The following is a 25,203-nucleotide window of genomic DNA, read 5'->3' on the forward strand; positions in this document are numbered from 1 at the left end:
GGCAGCTATGCTCACCACTATACCACCAACGCAGTCAGCAGTCAGCAACTTGCGCCGTCACTAAGAAGGCTCGAAGTGCACGAGTCGCCGATAGGGCTAGAGGAGCAGATGAGATCTTTGTTTGGACCCGTCACTAAAGAGAGCCTTCAAGAATTTGCATCCCGTCACGTACAAGAAAGCGCTGCCTTCCCATCCGGCTAAATAAACACGAAGTGGTCAAACGCAGAGAGTGCCTATAATAACCAAAAGCCCAATCAAGGCAATCTCTTTCTCATGCCTCTATCTGAAAAGTTGGATGAAATCTTATATGAAAAAAAAAAGTCTTTTAAAGAAATCCCTTATTCCGAGGTCACCGTAGCCACCAGATCCAGTCTGTATCCGCTTCAGTCACCCGGATCCAGTCCGTATACAGAGAAGATGGTGGATCAACACCTAGAAAGGACCTCTATGGCCCAGAAACACAGCGGAGACCGTGACAACTAGATGAGCCGCAGATACAAATCCCCTGTAAAGACCACCTGGACAAGACCACAGGAAACAGATGATTCTTCTGCACAGTCTGACATTCCTGCAGCCTGGAGCTGATCTACCTGTTTCGTCTGACAAGGGGAGAACTGTCTCCCCGATTGAGCCTGGTTTCTCACCGGGTTTTTTCTCCATCCTTTCACCGATCGAGTTTTGGTTTCTTCCCTCTGTCGCTTCTGGCAGGCGGAGCTGGGGACACTTCATGTACAGCGATATCGTTGACTTGATTGCAAATTATTGCACAGATACTATTTAAACTGAACTTAGCTGAATGATGTCATCAAAGAGTTCAATAACGAAATGCCTTTAACTGTCATTTTGCTTTTTGACGCACTGTGTTCCTAATTAATGTTGTTCAGTTGCATTGACGCAATACTTTCTGTTTAAAGCGCAATTTAAAAAAAAAAAAAAAAAAAAAAAGAGTCCAAACAATGACCCCTGCTACGGGTAGTGTTCCAAGTGTTATGCGACTTCAGCTAATGATGGGTCCATCCGAAATTATTCCATCCAAAAGTTTTGGGTGGAGGCACAGGTCACAGAGGGAGTTCTGCTTCGACGTCAGCCCGAGCCAAAGGACATGCGCACTGCTTTCTCCAACTGCTTGGAAGGCAGCTATGCTCACCACTATACCACCAACGCAGTCAGCAGTCAGCAACTTGCGCCGTCACTAAGAAGGCTCGAAGTGCACGAGTCGCCGATAGGGCTAGAGGAGCAGATGAGATCTTTGTTTGGACCCGTCACTAAAGAGAGCCTTCAAGAATTTGCATCCCGTCACGTACAAGAAAGCGCTGCCTTCCCATCCGGCTAAATAAACACGAAGTGGTCAAACGCAGAGAGTGCCTATAATAACCAAAAGCCCAATCAAGGCAATCTCTTTCTCATGCCTCTATCTGAAAAGTTGGATGAAATCTTATATGAAAAAAAAAAGTCTTTTAAAGAAATCCCTTATTCCGAGGTCACCGTAGCCACCAGATCCAGTCTGTATCCGCTTCAGTCACCCGGATCCAGTCCGTATACAGAGAAGATGGTGGATCAACACCTAGAAAGGACCTCTATGGCCCAGAAACACAGCGGAGACCGTGACAACTAGATGAGCCGCAGATACAAATCCCCTGTAAAGACCACCTGGACAAGACCACAGGAAACAGATGATTCTTCTGCACAGTCTGACATTCCTGCAGCCTGGAGCTGATCTACCTGTTTCGTCTGACAAGGGGAGAACTGTCTCCCCGATTGAGCCTGGTTTCTCACCGGGTTTTTTCTCCATCCTTTCACCGATCGAGTTTTGGTTTCTTCCCTCTGTCGCTTCTGGCAGGCGGAGCTGGGGACACTTCATGTACAGCGATATCGTTGACTTGATTGCAAATTATTGCACAGATACTATTTAAACTGAACTTAGCTGAATGATGTCATCAAAGAGTTCAATAACGAAATGCCTTTAACTGTCATTTTGCTTTTTGACGCACTGTGTTCCTAATAAATGTTGTTCAGTTGCATTGACACAATACTTTTTGTTTAAAGCGCAATTAAAAAAAAAAAAAAAAAAAAAAAGAGTCCAAACAATGACCCCTGCTACGGGTAGTGTTGCAAGTGTTATGCGACTTCAGCTAATGATGGGTCCATCCGAAATTATTCCATCCAAAAGTTTTGGGTGGAGGCACAGGTCACAGAGGGAGTTCTGCTTCGACGTCAGCCCGAGCCAAAGGACATGCGCACTGCTTTCTCCAACTGCTTGGAAGGCAGCTATGCTCACCACTATACCACCAACGCAGTCAGCAGTCAGCAACTTGCGCCGTCACTAAGAAGGCTCGAAGTGCACGAGTCGCCGATAGGGCTAGAGGAGCAGATGAGATCTTTGTTTGGACCCGTCACTAAAGAGAGCCTTCAAGAATTTGCATCCCGTCACGTACAAGAAAGCGCTGCCTTCCCATCCGGCTAAATAAACACGAAGTGGTCAAACGCAGAGAGTGCCTATAATAACCAAAAGCCCAATCAAGGCAATCTCTTTCTCATGCCTCTATCTGAAAAGTTGGATGAAATCTTATATGAAAAAAAAAAGTCTTTTAAAGAAATCCCTTATTCCGAGGTCACCGTAGCCACCAGATCCAGTCTGTATCCGCTTCAGTCACCCGGATCCAGTCCGTATACAGAGAAGATGGTGGATCAACACCTAGAAAGGACCTCTATGGCCCAGAAACACAGCGGAGACCGTGACAACTAGATGAGCCGCAGATACAAATCCCCTGTAAAGACCACCTGGACAAGACCACAGGAAACAGATGATTCTTCTGCACAGTCTGACATTCCTGCAGCCTGGAGCTGATCTACCTGTTTCGTCTGACAAGGGGAGAACTGTCTCCCCGATTGAGCCTGGTTTCTCACCGGGTTTTTTCTCCATCCTTTCACCGATCGAGTTTTGGTTTCTTCCCTCTGTCGCTTCTGGCAGGCGGAGCTGGGGACACTTCATGTACAGCGATATCGTTGACTTGATTGCAAATTATTGCACAGATACTATTTAAACTGAACTTAGCTGAATGATGTCATCAAAGAGTTCAATAACGAAATGCCTTTAACTGTCATTTTGCTTTTTGACGCACTGTGTTCCTAATAAATGTTGTTCAGTTGCATTGACACAATACTTTTTGTTTAAAGCGCAATAAAAAAAAAAAAAAAAAAAAAAAAAGAGTCCAAACAATGACCCCTGCTACGGGTAGTGTTGCAAGTGTTATGCGACTTCAGCTAATGATGGGTCCATCCGAAATTATTCCATCCAAAAGTTTTGGGTGGAGGCACAGGTCACAGAGGGAGTTCTGCTCCGACGTCAGCCCGAGCCAAAGGACATGCGCACTGCTTTCTCCAACTGCTTGGAAGGCAGCTATGCTCACCACTATACCACCAACGCAGTCAGCAGTCAGCAACTTGCGCCGTCACTAAGAAGGCTCGAAGTGCACGAGTCGCCGATAGGGCTAGAGGAGCAGATGAGATCTTTGTTTGGACCCGTCACTAAAGAGAGCCTTCAAGAATTTGCATCCCGTCACGTACAAGAAAGCGCTGCCTTCCCATCCGGCTAAATAAACACGAAGTGGTCAAACGCAGAGAGTGCCTATAATAACCAAAAGCCCAATCAAGGCAATCTCTTTCTCATGCCTCTATCTGAAAAGTTGGATAAAATCTTATATGAAAAAAAAAGTCTTTTAAAGAAATCCCTTATTCCGAGGTCACCGTAGCCACCAGATCCAGTCTGTATCCGCTTCAGTCACCCGGATCCAGTCCGTATACAGAGAAGATGGTGGATCAACACCTAGAAAGGACCTCTATGGCCCAGAAACACAGCGGAGACCGTGACAACTAGATGAGCCGCAGATACAAATCCCCTGTAAAGACCACCTGGACAAGACCACAGGAAACAGATGATTCTTCTGCACAGTCTGACATTCCTGCAGCCTGGAGCTGATCTACCTGTTTCGTCTGACAAGGGGAGAACTGTCTCCCCGATTGAGCCTGGTTTCTCACCGGGTTTTTTCTCCATCCTTTCACCGATCGAGTTTTGGTTTCTTCCCTCTGTCGCTTCTGGCAGGCGGAGCTGGGGACACTTCATGTACAGCGATATCGTTGACTTGATTGCAAATTATTGCACAGATACTATTTAAACTGAACTTAGCTGAATGATGTCATCAAAGAGTTCAATAACGAAATGCCTTTAACTGTCATTTTGCTTTTTGACGCACTGTGTTCCTAATTAATGTTGTTCAGTTGCATTGACGCAATACTTTCTGTTTAAAGCGCAATTTAAAAAAAAAAAAAAAAAAAAAAAAGAGTCCAAACAATGACCCCTGCTACGGGTAGTGTTCCAAGTGTTATGCGACTTCAGCTAATGATGGGTCCATCCGAAATTATTCCATCCAAAAGTTTTGGGTGGAGGCACAGGTCACAGAGGGAGTTCTGCTTCGACGTCAGCCCGAGCCAAAGGACATGCGCACTGCTTTCTCCAACTGCTTGGAAGGCAGCTATGCTCACCACTATACCACCAACGCAGTCAGCAGTCAGCAACTTGCGCCGTCACTAAGAAGGCTCGAAGTGCACGAGTCGCCGATAGGGCTAGAGGAGCAGATGAGATCTTTGTTTGGACCCGTCACTAAAGAGAGCCTTCAAGAATTTGCATCCCGTCACGTACAAGAAAGCGCTGCCTTCCCATCCGGCTAAATAAACACGAAGTGGTCAAACGCAGAGAGTGCCTATAATAACCAAAAGCCCAATCAAGGCAATCTCTTTCTCATGCCTCTATCTGAAAAGTTGGATGAAATCTTATATGAAAAAAAAAAGTCTTTTAAAGAAATCCCTTATTCCGAGGTCACCGTAGCCACCAGATCCAGTCTGTATCCGCTTCAGTCACCCGGATCCAGTCCGTATACAGAGAAGATGGTGGATCAACACCTAGAAAGGACCTCTATGGCCCAGAAACACAGCGGAGACCGTGACAACTAGATGAGCCGCAGATACAAATCCCCTGTAAAGACCACCTGGACAAGACCACAGGAAACAGATGATTCTTCTGCACAGTCTGACATTCCTGCAGCCTGGAGCTGATCTACCTGTTTCGTCTGACAAGGGGAGAACTGTCTCCCCGATTGAGCCTGGTTTCTCACCGGGTTTTTTCTCCATCCTTTCACCGATCGAGTTTTGGTTTCTTCCCTCTGTTGCTTCTGGCAGGCGGAGCTGGGGACACTTCATGTACAGCGATATCGTTGACTTGATTGCAAATTATTGCACAGATACTATTTAAACTGAACTTAGCTGAATGATGTCATCAAAGAGTTCAATAACGAAATGCCTTTAACTGTCATTTTGCTTTTTGACGCACTGTGTTCCTAATTAATGTTGTTCAGTTGCATTGACGCAATACTTTCTGTTTAAAGCGCAATTTAAAAAAAAAAAAAAAAAAAAAAAAGAGTCCAAACAATGACCCCTGCTACGGGTAGTGTTCCAAGTGTTATGCGACTTCAGCTAATGATGGGTCCATCCGAAATTATTCCATCCAAAAGTTTTGGGTGGAGGCACAGGTCACAGAGGGAGTTCTGCTTCGACGTCAGCCCGAGCCAAAGGACATGCGCACTGCTTTCTCCAACTGCTTGGAAGGCAGCTATGCTCACCACTATACCACCAACGCAGTCAGCAGTCAGCAACTTGCGCCGTCACTAAGAAGGCTCGAAGTGCACGAGTCGCCGATAGGGCTAGAGGAGCAGATGAGATCTTTGTTTGGACCCGTCACTAAAGAGAGCCTTCAAGAATTTGCATCCCGTCACGTACAAGAAAGCGCTGCCTTCCCATCCGGCTAAATAAACACGAAGTGGTCAAACGCAGAGAGTGCCTATAATAACCAAAAGCCCAATCAAGGCAATCTCTTTCTCATGCCTCTATCTGAAAAGTTGGATGAAATCTTATATGAAAAAAAAAAGTCTTTTAAAGAAATCCCTTATTCCGAGGTCACCGTAGCCACCAGATCCAGTCTGTATCCGCTTCAGTCACCCGGATCCAGTCCGTATACAGAGAAGATGGTGGATCAACACCTAGAAAGGACCTCTATGGCCCAGAAACACAGCGGAGACCGTGACAACTAGATGAGCCGCAGATACAAATCCCCTGTAAAGACCACCTGGACAAGACCACAGGAAACAGATGATTCTTCTGCACAGTCTGACATTCCTGCAGCCTGGAGCTGATCTACCTGTTTCGTCTGACAAGGGGAGAACTGTCTCCCCGATTGAGCCTGGTTTCTCACCGGGTTTTTTCTCCATCCTTTCACCGATCGAGTTTTGGTTTCTTCCCTCTGTCGCTTCTGGCAGGCGGAGCTGGGGACACTTCATGTACAGCGATATCGTTGACTTGATTGCAAATTATTGCACAGATACTATTTAAACTGAACTTAGCTGAATGATGTCATCAAAGAGTTCAATAACGAAATGCCTTTAACTGTCATTTTGCTTTTTGACGCACTGTGTTCCTAATTAATGTTGTTCAGTTGCATTGACGCAATACTTTCTGTTTAAAGCGCAATTTAAAAAAAAAAAAAAAAAAAAAAAGAGTCCAAACAATGACCCCTGCTACGGGTAGTGTTCCAAGTGTTATGCGACTTCAGCTAATGATGGGTCCATCCGAAATTATTCCATCCAAAAGTTTTGGGTGGAGGCACAGGTCACAGAGGGAGTTCTGCTTCGACGTCAGCCCGAGCCAAAGGACATGCGCACTGCTTTCTCCAACTGCTTGGAAGGCAGCTATGCTCACCACTATACCACCAACGCAGTCAGCAGTCAGCAACTTGCGCCGTCACTAAGAAGGCTCGAAGTGCACGAGTCGCCGATAGGGCTAGAGGAGCAGATGAGATCTTTGTTTGGACCCGTCACTAAAGAGAGCCTTCAAGAATTTGCATCCCGTCACGTACAAGAAAGCGCTGCCTTCCCATCCGGCTAAATAAACACGAAGTGGTCAAACGCAGAGAGTGCCTATAATAACCAAAAGCCCAATCAAGGCAATCTCTTTCTCATGCCTCTATCTGAAAAGTTGGATGAAATCTTATATGAAAAAAAAAAGTCTTTTAAAGAAATCCCTTATTCCGAGGTCACCGTAGCCACCAGATCCAGTCTGTATCCGCTTCAGTCACCCGGATCCAGTCCGTATACAGAGAAGATGGTGGATCAACACCTAGAAAGGACCTCTATGGCCCAGAAACACAGCGGAGACCGTGACAACTAGATGAGCCGCAGATACAAATCCCCTGTAAAGACCACCTGGACAAGACCACAGGAAACAGATGATTCTTCTGCACAGTCTGACATTCCTGCAGCCTGGAGCTGATCTACCTGTTTCGTCTGACAAGGGGAGAACTGTCTCCCCGATTGAGCCTGGTTTCTCACCGGGTTTTTTCTCCATCCTTTCACCGATCGAGTTTTGGTTTCTTCCCTCTGTCGCTTCTGGCAGGCGGAGCTGGGGACACTTCATGTACAGCGATATCGTTGACTTGATTGCAAATTATTGCACAGATACTATTTAAACTGAACTTAGCTGAATGATGTCATCAAAGAGTTCAATAACGAAATGCCTTTAACTGTCATTTTGCTTTTTGACGCACTGTGTTCCTAATAAATGTTGTTCAGTTGCATTGACACAATACTTTTTGTTTAAAGCGCAATTAAAAAAAAAAAAAAAAAAAAAAAGAGTCCAAACAATGACCCCTGCTACGGGTAGTGTTGCAAGTGTTATGCGACTTCAGCTAATGATGGGTCCATCCGAAATTATTCCATCCAAAAGTTTTGGGTGGAGGCACAGGTCACAGAGGGAGTTCTGCTTCGACGTCAGCCCGAGCCAAAGGACATGCGCACTGCTTTCTCCAACTGCTTGGAAGGCAGCTATGCTCACCACTATACCACCAACGCAGTCAGCAGTCAGCAACTTGCGCCGTCACTAAGAAGGCTCGAAGTGCACGAGTCGCCGATAGGGCTAGAGGAGCAGATGAGATCTTTGTTTGGACCCGTCACTAAAGAGAGCCTTCAAGAATTTGCATCCCGTCACGTACAAGAAAGCGCTGCCTTCCCATCCGGCTAAATAAACACGAAGTGGTCAAACGCAGAGAGTGCCTATAATAACCAAAAGCCCAATCAAGGCAATCTCTTTCTCATGCCTCTATCTGAAAAGTTGGATGAAATCTTATATGAAAAAAAAAAGTCTTTTAAAGAAATCCCTTATTCCGAGGTCACCGTAGCCACCAGATCCAGTCTGTATCCGCTTCAGTCACCCGGATCCAGTCCGTATACAGAGAAGATGGTGGATCAACACCTAGAAAGGACCTCTATGGCCCAGAAACACAGCGGAGACCGTGACAACTAGATGAGCCGCAGATACAAATCCCCTGTAAAGACCACCTGGACAAGACCACAGGAAACAGATGATTCTTCTGCACAGTCTGACATTCCTGCAGCCTGGAGCTGATCTACCTGTTTCGTCTGACAAGGGGAGAACTGTCTCCCCGATTGAGCCTGGTTTCTCACCGGGTTTTTTCTCCATCCTTTCACCGATCGAGTTTTGGTTTCTTCCCTCTGTCGCTTCTGGCAGGCGGAGCTGGGGACACTTCATGTACAGCGATATCGTTGACTTGATTGCAAATTATTGCACAGATACTATTTAAACTGAACTTAGCTGAATGATGTCATCAAAGAGTTCAATAACGAAATGCCTTTAACTGTCATTTTGCTTTTTGACGCACTGTGTTCCTAATAAATGTTGTTCAGTTGCATTGACACAATACTTTTTGTTTAAAGCGCAATAAAAAAAAAAAAAAAAAAAAAAAAAGAGTCCAAACAATGACCCCTGCTACGGGTAGTGTTGCAAGTGTTATGCGACTTCAGCTAATGATGGGTCCATCCGAAATTATTCCATCCAAAAGTTTTGGGTGGAGGCACAGGTCACAGAGGGAGTTCTGCTCCGACGTCAGCCCGAGCCAAAGGACATGCGCACTGCTTTCTCCAACTGCTTGGAAGGCAGCTATGCTCACCACTATACCACCAACGCAGTCAGCAGTCAGCAACTTGCGCCGTCACTAAGAAGGCTCGAAGTGCACGAGTCGCCGATAGGGCTAGAGGAGCAGATGAGATCTTTGTTTGGACCCGTCACTAAAGAGAGCCTTCAAGAATTTGCATCCCGTCACGTACAAGAAAGCGCTGCCTTCCCATCCGGCTAAATAAACACGAAGTGGTCAAACGCAGAGAGTGCCTATAATAACCAAAAGCCCAATCAAGGCAATCTCTTTCTCATGCCTCTATCTGAAAAGTTGGATAAAATCTTATATGAAAAAAAAAGTCTTTTAAAGAAATCCCTTATTCCGAGGTCACCGTAGCCACCAGATCCAGTCTGTATCCGCTTCAGTCACCCGGATCCAGTCCGTATACAGAGAAGATGGTGGATCAACACCTAGAAAGGACCTCTATGGCCCAGAAACACAGCGGAGACCGTGACAACTAGATGAGCCGCAGATACAAATCCCCTGTAAAGACCACCTGGACAAGACCACAGGAAACAGATGATTCTTCTGCACAGTCTGACATTCCTGCAGCCTGGAGCTGATCTACCTGTTTCGTCTGACAAGGGGAGAACTGTCTCCCCGATTGAGCCTGGTTTCTCACCGGGTTTTTTCTCCATCCTTTCACCGATCGAGTTTTGGTTTCTTCCCTCTGTCGCTTCTGGCAGGCGGAGCTGGGGACACTTCATGTACAGCGATATCGTTGACTTGATTGCAAATTATTGCACAGATACTATTTAAACTGAACTTAGCTGAATGATGTCATCAAAGAGTTCAATAACGAAATGCCTTTAACTGTCATTTTGCTTTTTGACGCACTGTGTTCCTAATTAATGTTGTTCAGTTGCATTGACGCAATACTTTCTGTTTAAAGCGCAATTTAAAAAAAAAAAAAAAAAAAAAAAGAGTCCAAACAATGACCCCTGCTACGGGTAGTGTTCCAAGTGTTATGCGACTTCAGCTAATGATGGGTCCATCCGAAATTATTCCATCCAAAAGTTTTGGGTGGAGGCACAGGTCACAGAGGGAGTTCTGCTTCGACGTCAGCCCGAGCCAAAGGACATGCGCACTGCTTTCTCCAACTGCTTGGAAGGCAGCTATGCTCACCACTATACCACCAACGCAGTCAGCAGTCAGCAACTTGCGCCGTCACTAAGAAGGCTCGAAGTGCACGAGTCGCCGATAGGGCTAGAGGAGCAGATGAGATCTTTGTTTGGACCCGTCACTAAAGAGAGCCTTCAAGAATTTGCATCCCGTCACGTACAAGAAAGCGCTGCCTTCCCATCCGGCTAAATAAACACGAAGTGGTCAAACGCAGAGAGTGCCTATAATAACCAAAAGCCCAATCAAGGCAATCTCTTTCTCATGCCTCTATCTGAAAAGTTGGATGAAATCTTATATGAAAAAAAAAAGTCTTTTAAAGAAATCCCTTATTCCGAGGTCACCGTAGCCACCAGATCCAGTCTGTATCCGCTTCAGTCACCCGGATCCAGTCCGTATACAGAGAAGATGGTGGATCAACACCTAGAAAGGACCTCTATGGCCCAGAAACACAGCGGAGACCGTGACAACTAGATGAGCCGCAGATACAAATCCCCTGTAAAGACCACCTGGACAAGACCACAGGAAACAGATGATTCTTCTGCACAGTCTGACATTCCTGCAGCCTGGAGCTGATCTACCTGTTTCGTCTGACAAGGGGAGAACTGTCTCCCCGATTGAGCCTGGTTTCTCACCGGGTTTTTTCTCCATCCTTTCACCGATCGAGTTTTGGTTTCTTCCCTCTGTCGCTTCTGGCAGGCGGAGCTGGGGACACTTCATGTACAGCGATATCGTTGACTTGATTGCAAATTATTGCACAGATACTATTTAAACTGAACTTAGCTGAATGATGTCATCAAAGAGTTCAATAACGAAATGCCTTTAACTGTCATTTTGCTTTTTGACGCACTGTGTTCCTAATAAATGTTGTTCAGTTGCATTGACACAATACTTTTTGTTTAAAGCGCAATAAAAAAAAAAAAAAAAAAAAAAAAAGAGTCCAAACAATGACCCCTGCTACGGGTAGTGTTGCAAGTGTTATGCGACTTCAGCTAATGATGGGTCCATCCGAAATTATTCCATCCAAAAGTTTTGGGTGGAGGCACAGGTCACAGAGGGAGTTCTGCTCCGACGTCAGCCCGAGCCAAAGGACATGCGCACTGCTTTCTCCAACTGCTTGGAAGGCAGCTATGCTCACCACTATACCACCAACGCAGTCAGCAGTCAGCAACTTGCGCCGTCACTAAGAAGGCTCGAAGTGCACGAGTCGCCGATAGGGCTAGAGGAGCAGATGAGATCTTTGTTTGGACCCGTCACTAAAGAGAGCCTTCAAGAATTTGCATCCCGTCACGTACAAGAAAGCGCTGCCTTCCCATCCGGCTAAATAAACACGAAGTGGTCAAACGCAGAGAGTGCCTATAATAACCAAAAGCCCAATCAAGGCAATCTCTTTCTCATGCCTCTATCTGAAAAGTTGGATAAAATCTTATATGAAAAAAAAAGTCTTTTAAAGAAATCCCTTATTCCGAGGTCACCGTAGCCACCAGATCCAGTCTGTATCCGCTTCAGTCACCCGGATCCAGTCCGTATACAGAGAAGATGGTGGATCAACACCTAGAAAGGACCTCTATGGCCCAGAAACACAGCGGAGACCGTGACAACTAGATGAGCCGCAGATACAAATCCCCTGTAAAGACCACCTGGACAAGACCACAGGAAACAGATGATTCTTCTGCACAGTCTGACATTCCTGCAGCCTGGAGCTGATCTACCTGTTTCGTCTGACAAGGGGAGAACTGTCTCCCCGATTGAGCCTGGTTTCTCACCGGGTTTTTTCTCCATCCTTTCACCGATCGAGTTTTGGTTTCTTCCCTCTGTCGCTTCTGGCAGGCGGAGCTGGGGACACTTCATGTACAGCGATATCGTTGACTTGATTGCAAATTATTGCACAGATACTATTTAAACTGAACTTAGCTGAATGATGTCATCAAAGAGTTCAATAACGAAATGCCTTTAACTGTCATTTTGCTTTTTGACGCACTGTGTTCCTAATTAATGTTGTTCAGTTGCATTGACGCAATACTTTCTGTTTAAAGCGCAATTTAAAAAAAAAAAAAAAAAAAAAAAGAGTCCAAACAATGACCCCTGCTACGGGTAGTGTTCCAAGTGTTATGCGACTTCAGCTAATGATGGGTCCATCCGAAATTATTCCATCCAAAAGTTTTGGGTGGAGGCACAGGTCACAGAGGGAGTTCTGCTTCGACGTCAGCCCGAGCCAAAGGACATGCGCACTGCTTTCTCCAACTGCTTGGAAGGCAGCTATGCTCACCACTATACCACCAACGCAGTCAGCAGTCAGCAACTTGCGCCGTCACTAAGAAGGCTCGAAGTGCACGAGTCGCCGATAGGGCTAGAGGAGCAGATGAGATCTTTGTTTGGACCCGTCACTAAAGAGAGCCTTCAAGAATTTGCATCCCGTCACGTACAAGAAAGCGCTGCCTTCCCATCCGGCTAAATAAACACGAAGTGGTCAAACGCAGAGAGTGCCTATAATAACCAAAAGCCCAATCAAGGCAATCTCTTTCTCATGCCTCTATCTGAAAAGTTGGATGAAATCTTATATGAAAAAAAAAAGTCTTTTAAAGAAATCCCTTATTCCGAGGTCACCGTAGCCACCAGATCCAGTCTGTATCCGCTTCAGTCACCCGGATCCAGTCCGTATACAGAGAAGATGGTGGATCAACACCTAGAAAGGACCTCTATGGCCCAGAAACACAGCGGAGACCGTGACAACTAGATGAGCCGCAGATACAAATCCCCTGTAAAGACCACCTGGACAAGACCACAGGAAACAGATGATTCTTCTGCACAGTCTGACATTCCTGCAGCCTGGAGCTGATCTACCTGTTTCGTCTGACAAGGGGAGAACTGTCTCCCCGATTGAGCCTGGTTTCTCACCGGGTTTTTTCTCCATCCTTTCACCGATCGAGTTTTGGTTTCTTCCCTCTGTCGCTTCTGGCAGGCGGAGCTGGGGACACTTCATGTACAGCGATATCGTTGACTTGATTGCAAATTATTGCACAGATACTATTTAAACTGAACTTAGCTGAATGATGTCATCAAAGAGTTCAATAACGAAATGCCTTTAACTGTCATTTTGCTTTTTGACGCACTGTGTTCCTAATAAATGTTGTTCAGTTGCATTGACACAATACTTTTTGTTTAAAGCGCAATTAAAAAAAAAAAAAAAAAAAAAAAGAGTCCAAACAATGACCCCTGCTACGGGTAGTGTTGCAAGTGTTATGCGACTTCAGCTAATGATGGGTCCATCCAAAATTATTCCATCCAAAAGTTTTGGGTGGAGGCACAGGTCACAGAGGGAGTTCTGCTTCGACGTCAGCCCGAGCCAAAGGACATGCGCACTGCTTTCTCCAACTGCTTGGAAGGCAGCTATGCTCACCACTATACCACCAACGCAGTCAGCAGTCAGCAACTTGCGCCGTCACTAAGAAGGCTCGAAGTGCACGAGTCGCCGATAGGGCTAGAGGAGCAGATGAGATCTTTGTTTGGACCCGTCACTAAAGAGAGCCTTCAAGAATTTGCATCCCGTCACGTACAAGAAAGCGCTGCCTTCCCATCCGGCTAAATAAACACGAAGTGGTCAAACGCAGAGAGTGCCTATAATAACCAAAAGCCCAATCAAGGCAATCTCTTTCTCATGCCTCTATCTGAAAAGTTGGATGAAATCTTATATGAAAAAAAAAAGTCTTTTAAAGAAATCCCTTATTCCGAGGTCACCGTAGCCACCAGATCCAGTCTGTATCCGCTTCAGTCACCCGGATCCAGTCCGTATACAGAGAAGATGGTGGATCAACACCTAGAAAGGACCTCTATGGCCCAGAAACACAGCGGAGACCGTGACAACTAGATGAGCCGCAGATACAAATCCCCTGTAAAGACCACCTGGACAAGACCACAGGAAACAGATGATTCTTCTGCACAGTCTGACATTCCTGCAGCCTGGAGCTGATCTACCTGTTTCGTCTGACAAGGGGAGAACTGTCTCCCCGATTGAGCCTGGTTTCTCACCGGGTTTTTTCTCCATCCTTTCACCGATCGAGTTTTGGTTTCTTCCCTCTGTCGCTTCTGGCAGGCGGAGCTGGGGACACTTCATGTACAGCGATATCGTTGACTTGATTGCAAATTATTGCACAGATACTATTTAAACTGAACTTAGCTGAATGATGTCATCAAAGAGTTCAATAACGAAATGCCTTTAACTGTCATTTTGCTTTTTGACGCACTGTGTTCCTAATAAATGTTGTTCAGTTGCATTGACACAATACTTTTTGTTTAAAGCGCAATAAAAAAAAAAAAAAAAAAAAAAAAAGAGTCCAAACAATGACCCCTGCTACGGGTAGTGTTGCAAGTGTTATGCGACTTCAGCTAATGATGGGTCCATCCGAAATTATTCCATCCAAAAGTTTTGGGTGGAGGCACAGGTCACAGAGGGAGTTCTGCTCCGACGTCAGCCCGAGCCAAAGGACATGCGCACTGCTTTCTCCAACTGCTTGGAAGGCAGCTATGCTCACCACTATACCACCAACGCAGTCAGCAGTCAGCAACTTGCGCCGTCACTAAGAAGGCTCGAAGTGCACGAGTCGCCGATAGGGCTAGAGGAGCAGATGAGATCTTTGTTTGGACCCGTCACTAAAGAGAGCCTTCAAGAATTTGCATCCCGTCACGTACAAGAAAGCGCTGCCTTCCCATCCGGCTAAATAAACACGAAGTGGTCAAACGCAGAGAGTGCCTATAATAACCAAAAGCCCAATCAAGGCAATCTCTTTCTCATGCCTCTATCTGAAAAGTTGGATAAAATCTTATATGAAAAAAAAAGTCTTTTAAAGAAATCCCTTATTCCGAGGTCACCGTAGCCACCAGATCCAGTCTGTATCCGCTTCAGTCACCCGGATCCAGTCCGTATACAGAGAAGATGGTGGATCAACACCTAGAAAGGACCTCTATGGCCCAGAAACACAGCGGAGACCGTGACAACTAGATGAGCCGCAGATACAAATCCCCTGTAAAGACCACCTGGACAAGACCACAGGAAACAGATGATTCTTCTGCACAGTCTGACATTCCTGCAGCCTGGAGCTGATCTACCTGTTTCGTCTGACAAGGGGAGAACTGTCTCCCCGATTGAGCCTGGTTTCTCACCGGGTTTTTTCTCCATCCTTTCACCGATCGAGTTTTGGTTTCTTCCCTCTGTCGCTTCTGGCAGGCGGAGCTGGGGACACTTCATGTACAGCGATATCGTTGACTTGATTGCAAATTATTGCACAGATACTATTTAAACTGAACTTAGCTGAATGATGTCATCAAAGAGTTCAATAACGAAATGCCTTTAACTGTCATTTTGCTTTTTGACGCACTGTGTTCCTAATTAATGTTGTTCAGTTGCATTGACGCAATACTTTCTGTTTAAAGCGCAATTTAAAAAAAAAAAAAAAAAAAAAAAGAGTCCAAACAATGACCCCTGCTACGGGTAGTGTTCCAAGTGTTATGCGACTTCAGCTAATGATGGGTCCATCCGAAATTATTCCATCCAAAAGTTTTGGGTGGAGGCACAGGTCACAGAGGGAGTTCTGCTTCGACGTCAGCCCGAGCCAAAGGACATGCGCACTGCTTTCTCCAACTGCTTGGAAGGCAGCTATGCTCACCACTATACCACCAACGCAGTCAGCAGTCAGCAACTTGCGCCGTCACTAAGAAGGCTCGAAGTGCACGAGTCGCCGATAGGGCTAGAGGAGCAGATGAGATCTTTGTTTGGACCCGTCACTAAAGAGAGCCTTCAAGAATTTGCATCCCGTCACGTACAAGAAAGCGCTGCCTTCCCATCCGGCTAAATAAACACGAAGTGGTCAAACGCAGAGAGTGCCTATAATAACCAAAAGCCCAATCAAGGCAATCTCTTTCTCATGCCTCTATCTGAAAAGTTGGATGAAATCTTATATGAAAAAAAAAAGTCTTTTAAAGAAATCCCTTATTCCGAGGTCACCGTAGCCACCAGATCCAGTCTGTATCCGCTTCAGTCACCCGGATCCAGTCCGTATACAGAGAAGATGGTGGATCAACACCTAGAAAGGACCTCTATGGCCCAGAAACACAGCGGAGACCGTGACAACTAGATGAGCCGCAGATACAAATCCCCTGTAAAGACCACCTGGACAAGACCACAGAAAACAGATGATTCTTCTGCACAGTCTGACATTCCTGCAGCCTGGAGCTGATCTACCTGTTTCGTCTGACAAGGGGAGAACTGTCTCCCCGATTGAGCCTGGTTTCTCACCGGGTTTTTTCTCCATCCTTTCACCGATCGAGTTTTGGTTTCTTCCCTCTGTCGCTTCTGGCAGGCGGAGCTGGGGACACTTCATGTACAGCGATATCGTTGACTTGATTGCAAATTATTGCACAGATACTATTTAAACTGAACTTAGCTGAATGATGTCATCAAAGAGTTCAATAACGAAATGCCTTTAACTGTCATTTTGCTTTTTGACGCACTGTGTTCCTAATTAATGTTGTTCAGTTGCATTGACGCAATACTTTCTGTTTAAAGCGCAATTTAAAAAAAAAAAAAAAAAAAAAAAGAGTCCAAACAATGACCCCTGCTACGGGTAGTGTTCCAAGTGTTATGCGACTTCAGCTAATGATGGGTCCATCCGAAATTATTCCATCCAAAAGTTTTGGGTGGAGGCACAGGTCACAGAGGGAGTTCTGCTTCGACGTCAGCCCGAGCCAAAGGACATGCGCACTGCTTTCTCCAACTGCTTGGAAGGCAGCTATGCTCACCACTATACCACCAACGCAGTCAGCAGTCAGCAACTTGCGCCGTCACTAAGAAGGCTCGAAGTGCACGAGTCGCCGATAGGGCTAGAGGAGCAGATGAGATCTTTGTTTGGACCCGTCACTAAAGAGAGCCTTCAAGAATTTGCATCCCGTCACGTACAAGAAAGCGCTGCCTTCCCATCCGGCTAAATAAACACGAAGTGGTCAAACGCAGAGAGTGCCTATAATAACCAAAAGCCCAATCAAGGCAATCTCTTTCTCATGCCTCTATCTGAAAAGTTGGATGAAATCTTATATGAAAAAAAAAAGTCTTTTAAAGAAATCCCTTATTCCGAGGTCACCGTAGCCACCAGATCCAGTCTGTATCCGCTTCAGTCACCCGGATCCAGTCCGTATACAGAGAAGATGGTGGATCAACACCTAGAAAGGACCTCTATGGCCCAGAAACACAGCGGAGACCGTGACAACTAGATGAGCCGCAGATACAAATCCCCTGTAAAGACCACCTGGACAAGACCACAGAAAACAGATGATTCTTCTGCACAGTCTGACATTCCTGCAGCCTGGAGCTGATCTACCTGTTTCGTCTGACAAGGGGAGAACTGTCTCCCCGATTGAGCCTGGTTTCTCACCGGGTTTTTTCTCCATCCTTTCACCGATCGAGTTTTGGTTTCTTCCCTCTGTCGCTTCTGGCAGGCGGAGCTGGGGACACTTCATGTACAGCGATATCGTTGACTTGATTGCAAATTATTGCACAGATACTATTTAAACTGAACTTAGCTGAATGATGTCATCAAAGAGTTCAATAACGAAATGCCTTTAACTGTCATTTTGCTTTTTGACGCACTGTGTTCCTAATTAATGTTGTTCAGTTGCATTGACGCAATACTTTCTGTTTAAAGCGCAATTTAAAAAAAAAAAAAAAAAAAAAAAGAGTCCAAACAATGACCCCTGCTACGGGTAGTGTTCCAAGTGTTATGCGACTTCAGCTAATGATGGGTCCATCCGAAATTATTCCATCCAAAAGTTTTGGGTGGAGGCACAGGTCACAGAGGGAGTTCTGCTTCGACGTCAGCCCGAGCCAAAGGACATGCGCACTGCTTTCTCCAACTGCTTGGAAGGCAGCTATGCTCACCACTATACCACCAACGCAGTCAGCAGTCAGCAACTTGCGCCGTCACTAAGAAGGCTCGAAGTGCACGAGTCGCCGATAGGGCTAGAGGAGCAGATGAGATCTTTGTTTGGACCCGTCACTAAAGAGAGCCTTCAAGAATTTGCATCCCGTCACGTACAAGAAAGCGCTGCCTTCCCATCCGGCTAAATAAACACGAAGTGGTCAAACGCAGAGAGTGCCTATAATAACCAAAAGCCCAATCAAGGCAATCTCTTTCTCATGCCTCTATCTGAAAAGTTGGATGAAATCTTATATGAAAAAAAAAAGTCTTTTAAAGAAATCCCTTATTCCGAGGTCACCGTAGCCACCAGATCCAGTCTGTATCCGCTTCAGTCACCCGGATCCAGTCCGTATACAGAGAAGATGGTGGATCAACACCTAGAAAGGACCTCTATGGCCCAGAAACACAGCGGAGACCGTGACAACTAGATGAGCCGCAGATACAAATCCCCTGTAAAGACCACCTGGACAAGACCACAGGAAACAGATGATTCTTCTGCACAGTCTGACATTCCTGCAGCCTGGAGCTGATCTACCTGTTTCGTCTGACAAGGGGAGAACTGTCTCCCCGATTGAGCCTGGTTTCTCACCGGGTTTTTTCTCCATCCTTTCACCGATCGAGTTTTGGTTTCTTCCCTCTGTCGCTTCTGGCAGGCGGAGCTGGGGACACTTCATGTACAGCGATATCGTTGACTTGATTGCAAATTATTGCACAGATACTATTTAAACTGAACTTAGCTGAATGATGTCATCAAAGAGTTCAATAACGAAATGCCTTTAACTGTCATTTTGCTTTTTGACGCACTGTGTTCCTAATAAATGTTGTTCAGTTGCATTGACACAATACTTTTTGTTTAAAGCGCAATTAAAAAAAAAAAAAAAAAAAAAAAAAAAAGAGTCCAAACAATGACCCCTGCTACGGGTAGTGTTCCAAGTGTTATGCGACTTCAGCTAATGATGGGTCCATCCGAAATTATTCCATCCAAAAGTTTTGGGTGGAGGCACAGGTCACAGAGGGAGTTCTGCTTCGACGTCAGCCCGAGCCAAAGGACATGCGCACTGCTTTCTCCAACTGCTTGGAAGGCAGCTATGCTCACCACTATACCACCAACGCAGTCAGCAGTCAGCAACTTGCGCCGTCACTAAGAAGGCTCGAAGTGCACGAGTCGCCGATAGGGCTAGAGGAGCAGATGAGATCTTTGTTTGGACCCGTCACTAAAGAGAGCCTTCAAGAATTTGCATCCCGTCACGTACAAGAAAGCGCTGCCTTCCCATCCGGCTAAATAAACACGAAGTGGTCAAACGCAGAGAGTGCCTATAATAACCAAAAGCCCAATCAAGGCAATCTCTTTCTCATGCCTCTATCTGAAAAGTTGGATAAAATCTTATATGAAAAAAAAAGTCTTTTAAAGAAATCCCTTATTCCGAGGTCACCGTAGCCACCAGATCCAGTCTGTATCCGCTTCAGTCACCCGGATCCAGTCCGTATACAGAGAAGATGGTGGATCAACACCTAGAAAGGACCTCTATGGCCCAGAAACACAGCGGAGACCGTGACAACTAGATGAGCCGCAGATACAAATCCCCTGTAAAGACCACCTGGACAAGACCACAGAAAACAGATGATTCTTCTGCACAGTCTGACATTCCTGCAGCCTGGAGCTGATCTACCTGTTTCGTCTGACAAGGGGAGAACTGTCTCCCCGATTGAGCCTGGTTTCTCACCGGGTTTTTTCTCCATCCTTTCACCGATCGAGTTTTGGTTTCTTCCCTCTGTCGCTTCTGGCAGGCGGAGCTGGGGACACTTCATGTACAGCGATATCGTTGACTTGATTGCAAATTATTGCACAGATACTATTTAAACTGAACTTAGCTGAATGATGTCATCAAAGAGTTCAATAACGAAATGCCTTTAACTGTCATTTTGCTTTTTGACGCACTGTGTTCCTAATTAATGTTGTTCAGTTGCATTGACGCAATACTTTCTGTTTAAAGCGCAATTTAAAAAAAAAAAAAAAAAAAAAAAGAGTCCAAACAATGACCCCTGCTACGGGTAGTGTTCCAAGTGTTATGCGACTTCAGCTAATGATGGGTCCATCCGAAATTATTCCATCCAAAAGTTTTGGGTGGAGGCACAGGTCACAGAGGGAGTTCTGCTTCGACGTCAGCCCGAGCCAAAGGACATGCGCACTGCTTTCTCCAACTGCTTGGAAGGCAGCTATGCTCACCACTATACCACCAACGCAGTCAGCAGTCAGCAACTTGCGCCGTCACTAAGAAGGCTCGAAGTGCACGAGTCGCCGATAGGGCTAGAGGAGCAGATGAGATCTTTGTTTGGACCCGTCACTAAAGAGAGCCTTCAAGAATTTGCATCCCGTCACGTACAAGAAAGCGCTGCCTTCCCATCCGGCTAAATAAACACGAAGTGGTCAAACGCAGAGAGTGCCTATAATAACCAAAAGCCCAATCAAGGCAATCTCTTTCTCATGCCTCTATCTGAAAAGTTGGATGAAATCTTATATGAAAAAAAAAAGTCTTTTAAAGAAATCCCTTATTCCGAGGTCACCGTAGCCACCAGATCCAGTCTGTATCCGCTTCAGTCACCCGGATCCAGTCCGTATACAGAGAAGATGGTGGATCAACACCTAGAAAGGACCTCTATGGCCCAGAAACACAGCGGAGACCGTGACAACTAGATGAGCCGCAGATACAAATCCCCTGTAAAGACCACCTGGACAAGACCACAGGAAACAGATGATTCTTCTGCACAGTCTGACATTCCTGCAGCCTGGAGCTGATCTACCTGTTTCGTCTGACAAGGGGAGAACTGTCTCCCCGATTGAGCCTGGTTTCTCACCGGGTTTTTTCTCCATCCTTTCACCGATCGAGTTTTGGTTTCTTCCCTCTGTCGCTTCTGGCAGGCGGAGCTGGGGACACTTCATGTACAGCGATATCGTTGACTTGATTGCAAATTATTGCACAGATACTATTTAAACTGAACTTAGCTGAATGATGTCATCAAAGAGTTCAATAACGAAATGCCTTTAACTGTCATTTTGCTTTTTGACGCACTGTGTTCCTAATAAATGTTGTTCAGTTGCATTGACACAATACTTTTTGTTTAAAGCGCAATTAAAAAAAAAAAAAAAAAAAAAAAGAGTCCAAACAATGACCCCTGCTACGGGTAGTGTTGCAAGTGTTATGCGACTTCAGCTAATGATGGGTCCATCCGAAATTATTCCATCCAAAAGTTTTGGGTGGAGGCACAGGTCACAGAGGGAGTTCTGCTTCGACGTCAGCCCGAGCCAAAGGACATGCGCACTGCTTTCTCCAACTGCTTGGAAGGCAGCTATGCTCACCACTATACCACCAACGCAGTCAGCAGTCAGCAACTTGCGCCGTCACTAAGAAGGCTCGAAGTGCACGAGTCGCCGATAGGGCTAGAGGAGCAGATGAGATCTTTGTTTGGACCCGTCACTAAAGAGAGCCTTCAAGAATTTGCATCCCGTCACGTACAAGAAAGCGCTGCCTTCCCATCCGGCTAAATAAACACGAAGTGGTCAAACGCAGAGAGTGCCTATAATAACCAAAAGCCCAATCAAGGCAATCTCTTTCTCATGCCTCTATCTGAAAAGTTGGATAAAATCTTATATGAAAAAAAAAGTCTTTTAAAGAAATCCCTTATTCCGAGGTCACCGTAGCCACCAGATCCAGTCTGTATCCGCTTCAGTCACCCGGATCCAGTCCGTATACAGAGAAGATGGTGGATCAACACCTAGAAAGGACCTCTATGGCCCAGAAACACAGCGGAGACCGTGACAACTAGATGAGCCGCAGATACAAATCCCCTGTAAAGACCACCTGGACAAGACCACAGGAAACAGATGATTCTTCTGCACAGTCTGACATTCCTGCAGCCTGGAGCTGATCTACCTGTTTCGTCTGACAAGGGGAGAACTGTCTCCCCGATTGAGCCTGGTTTCTCACCGGGTTTTTTCTCCATCCTTTCACCGATCAAGTTTTGGTTTCTTGCCTCTGTCGCTTCTGGCAGGCGGAGCTGGGGACACTTCATGTACAGCGATATCGTTGACTTGATTGCAAATTATTGCACAGATACTATTTAAACTGAACTTAGCTGAATGATGTCATCAAAGAGTTCAATAACGAAATGCCTTTAACTGTCATTTTGCTTTTTGACGCACTGTGTTCCTAATTAATGTTGTTCAGTTGCATTGACGCAATACTTTCTGTTTAAAGCGCAATTTAAAAAAAAAAAAAAAAAAAAAAAGAGTCCAAACAATGACCCCTGCTACGGGTAGTGTTCCAAGTGTTATGCGACTTCAGCTAATGATGGGTCCATCCGAAATTATTCCATCCAAAAGTTTTGGGTGGAGGCACAGGTCACAGAGGGAGTTCTGCTTCGACGTCAGCCCGAGCCAAAGGACATGCGCACTGCTTTCTCCAACTGCTTGGAAGGCAGCTATGCTCACCACTATACCACCAACGCAGTCAGCAGTCAGCAACTTGCGCCGTCACTAAGAAGGCTCGAAGTGCACGAGTCGCCGATAGGGCTAGAGGAGCAGATGAGATCTTTGTTTGGACCCGTCACTAAAGAGAGCCTTCAAGAATTTGCATCCCGTCACGTACAAGAAAGCGCTGCCTTCCCATCCGGCTAAATAAACACGAAGTGGTCAAACGCAGAGAGTGCCTATAATAACCAAAAGCCCAATCAAGGCAATCTCTTTCTCATGCCTCTATCTGAAAAGTTGGATGAAATCTTATATGAAAAAAAAAGTCTTTTAAAGAAATCCCTTATTCCGAGGTCACCGTAGCCACCAGATCCAGTCTGTATCCGCTTCAGTCACCCGGATCCAGTCCGTATACAGAGAAGATGGTGGATCAACACCTAGAAAGGACCTCTATGGCCCAGAAACACAGCGGAGACCGTGACAACTAGATGAGCCGCAGATACAAATCCCCTGTAAAGACCACCTGGACAAGACCACAGAAAACAGATGATTCTTCTGCACAGTCTGACATTCCTGCAGCCTGGAGCTGATCTACCTGTTTCGTCTGACAAGGGGAGAACTGTCTCCCCGATTGAGCCTGGTTTCTCACCGGGTTTTTTCTCCATCCTTTCACCGATCGAGTTTTGGTTTCTTCCCTCTGTCGCTTCTGGCAGGCGGAGCTGGGGACACTTCATGTACAGCGATATCGTTGACTTGATTGCAAATTATTGCACAGATACTATTTAAACTGAACTTAGCTGAATGATGTCATCAAAGAGTTCAATAACGAAATGCCTTTAACTGTCATTTTGCTTTTTGACGCACTGTGTTCCTAATTAATGTTGTTCAGTTGCATTGACGCAATACTTTCTGTTTAAAGCGCAATTTAAAAAAAAAAAAAAAAAAAAAAAGAGTCCAAACAATGACCCCTGCTACGGGTAGTGTTCCAAGTGTTATGCGACTTCAGCTAATGATGGGTCCATCCGAAATTATTCCATCCAAAAGTTTTGGGTGGAGGCACAGGTCACAGAGGGAGTTCTGCTTCGACGTCAGCCCGAGCCAAAGGACATGCGCACTGCTTTCTCCAACTGCTTGGAAGGCAGCTATGCTCACCACTATACCACCAACGCAGTCAGCAGTCAGCAACTTGCGCCGTCACTAAGAAGGCTCGAAGTGCACGAGTCGCCGATAGGGCTAGAGGAGCAGATGAGATCTTTGTTTGGACCCGTCACTAAAGAGAGCCTTCAAGAATTTGCATCCCGTCACGTACAAGAAAGCGCTGCCTTCCCATCCGGCTAAATAAACACGAAGTGGTCAAACGCAGAGAGTGCCTATAATAACCAAAAGCCCAATCAAGGCAATCTCTTTCTCATGCCTCTATCTGAAAAGTTGGATGAAATCTTATATGAAAAAAAAAAGTCTTTTAAAGAAATCCCTTATTCCGAGGTCACCGTAGCCACCAGATCCAGTCTGTATCCGCTTCAGTCACCCGGATCCAGTCCGTATACAGAGAAGATGGTGGATCAACACCTAGAAAGGACCTCTATGGCCCAGAAACACAGCGGAGACCGTGACAACTAGATGAGCCGCAGATACAAATCCCCTGTAAAGACCACCTGGACAAGACCACAGGAAACAGATGATTCTTCTGCACAGTCTGACATTCCTGCAGCCTGGAGCTGATCTACCTGTTTCGTCTGACAAGGGGAGAACTGTCTCCCCGATTGAGCCTGGTTTCTCACCGGGTTTTTTCTCCATCCTTTCACCGATCGAGTTTTGGTTTCTTCCCTCTGTCGCTTCTGGCAGGCGGAGCTGGGGACACTTCATGTACAGCGATATCGTTGACTTGATTGCAAATTATTGCACAGATACTATTTAAACTGAACTTAGCTGAATGATGTCATCAAAGAGTTCAATAACGAAATGCCTTTAACTGTCATTTTGCTTTTTGACGCACTGTGTTCCTAATAAATGTTGTTCAGTTGCATTGACACAATACTTTTTGTTTAAAGCGCAATTAAAAAAAAAAAAAAAAAAAAAAAGAGTCCAAACAATGACCCCTGCTACGGGTAGTGTTGCAAGTGTTATGCGACTTCAGCTAATGATGGGTCCATCCGAAATTATTCCATCCAAAAGTTTTGGGTGGAGGCACAGGTCACAGAGGGAGTTCTGCTTCGACGTCAGCCCGAGCCAAAGGACATGCGCACTGCTTTCTCCAACTGCTTGGAAGGCAGCTATGCTCACCACTATACCACCAACGCAGTCAGCAGTCAGCAACTTGCGCCGTCACTAAGAAGGCTCGAAGTGCACGAGTCGCCGATAGGGCTAGAGGAGCAGATGAGATCTTTGTTTGGACCCGTCACTAAAGAGAGCCTTCAAGAATTTGCATCCCGTCACGTACAAGAAAGCGCTGCCTTCCCATCCGGCTAAATAAACACGAAGTGGTCAAACGCAGAGAGTGCCTATAATAACCAAAAGCCCAATCAAGGCAATCTCTTTCTCATGCCTCTATCTGAAAAGTTGGATAAAATCTT

This window comes from Carassius gibelio, chromosome B19 (genome assembly GCF_023724105.1).
Source record: "Carassius gibelio isolate Cgi1373 ecotype wild population from Czech Republic chromosome B19, carGib1.2-hapl.c, whole genome shotgun sequence".
Lineage (NCBI taxonomy): Eukaryota > Metazoa > Chordata > Actinopteri > Cypriniformes > Cyprinidae > Carassius > Carassius gibelio.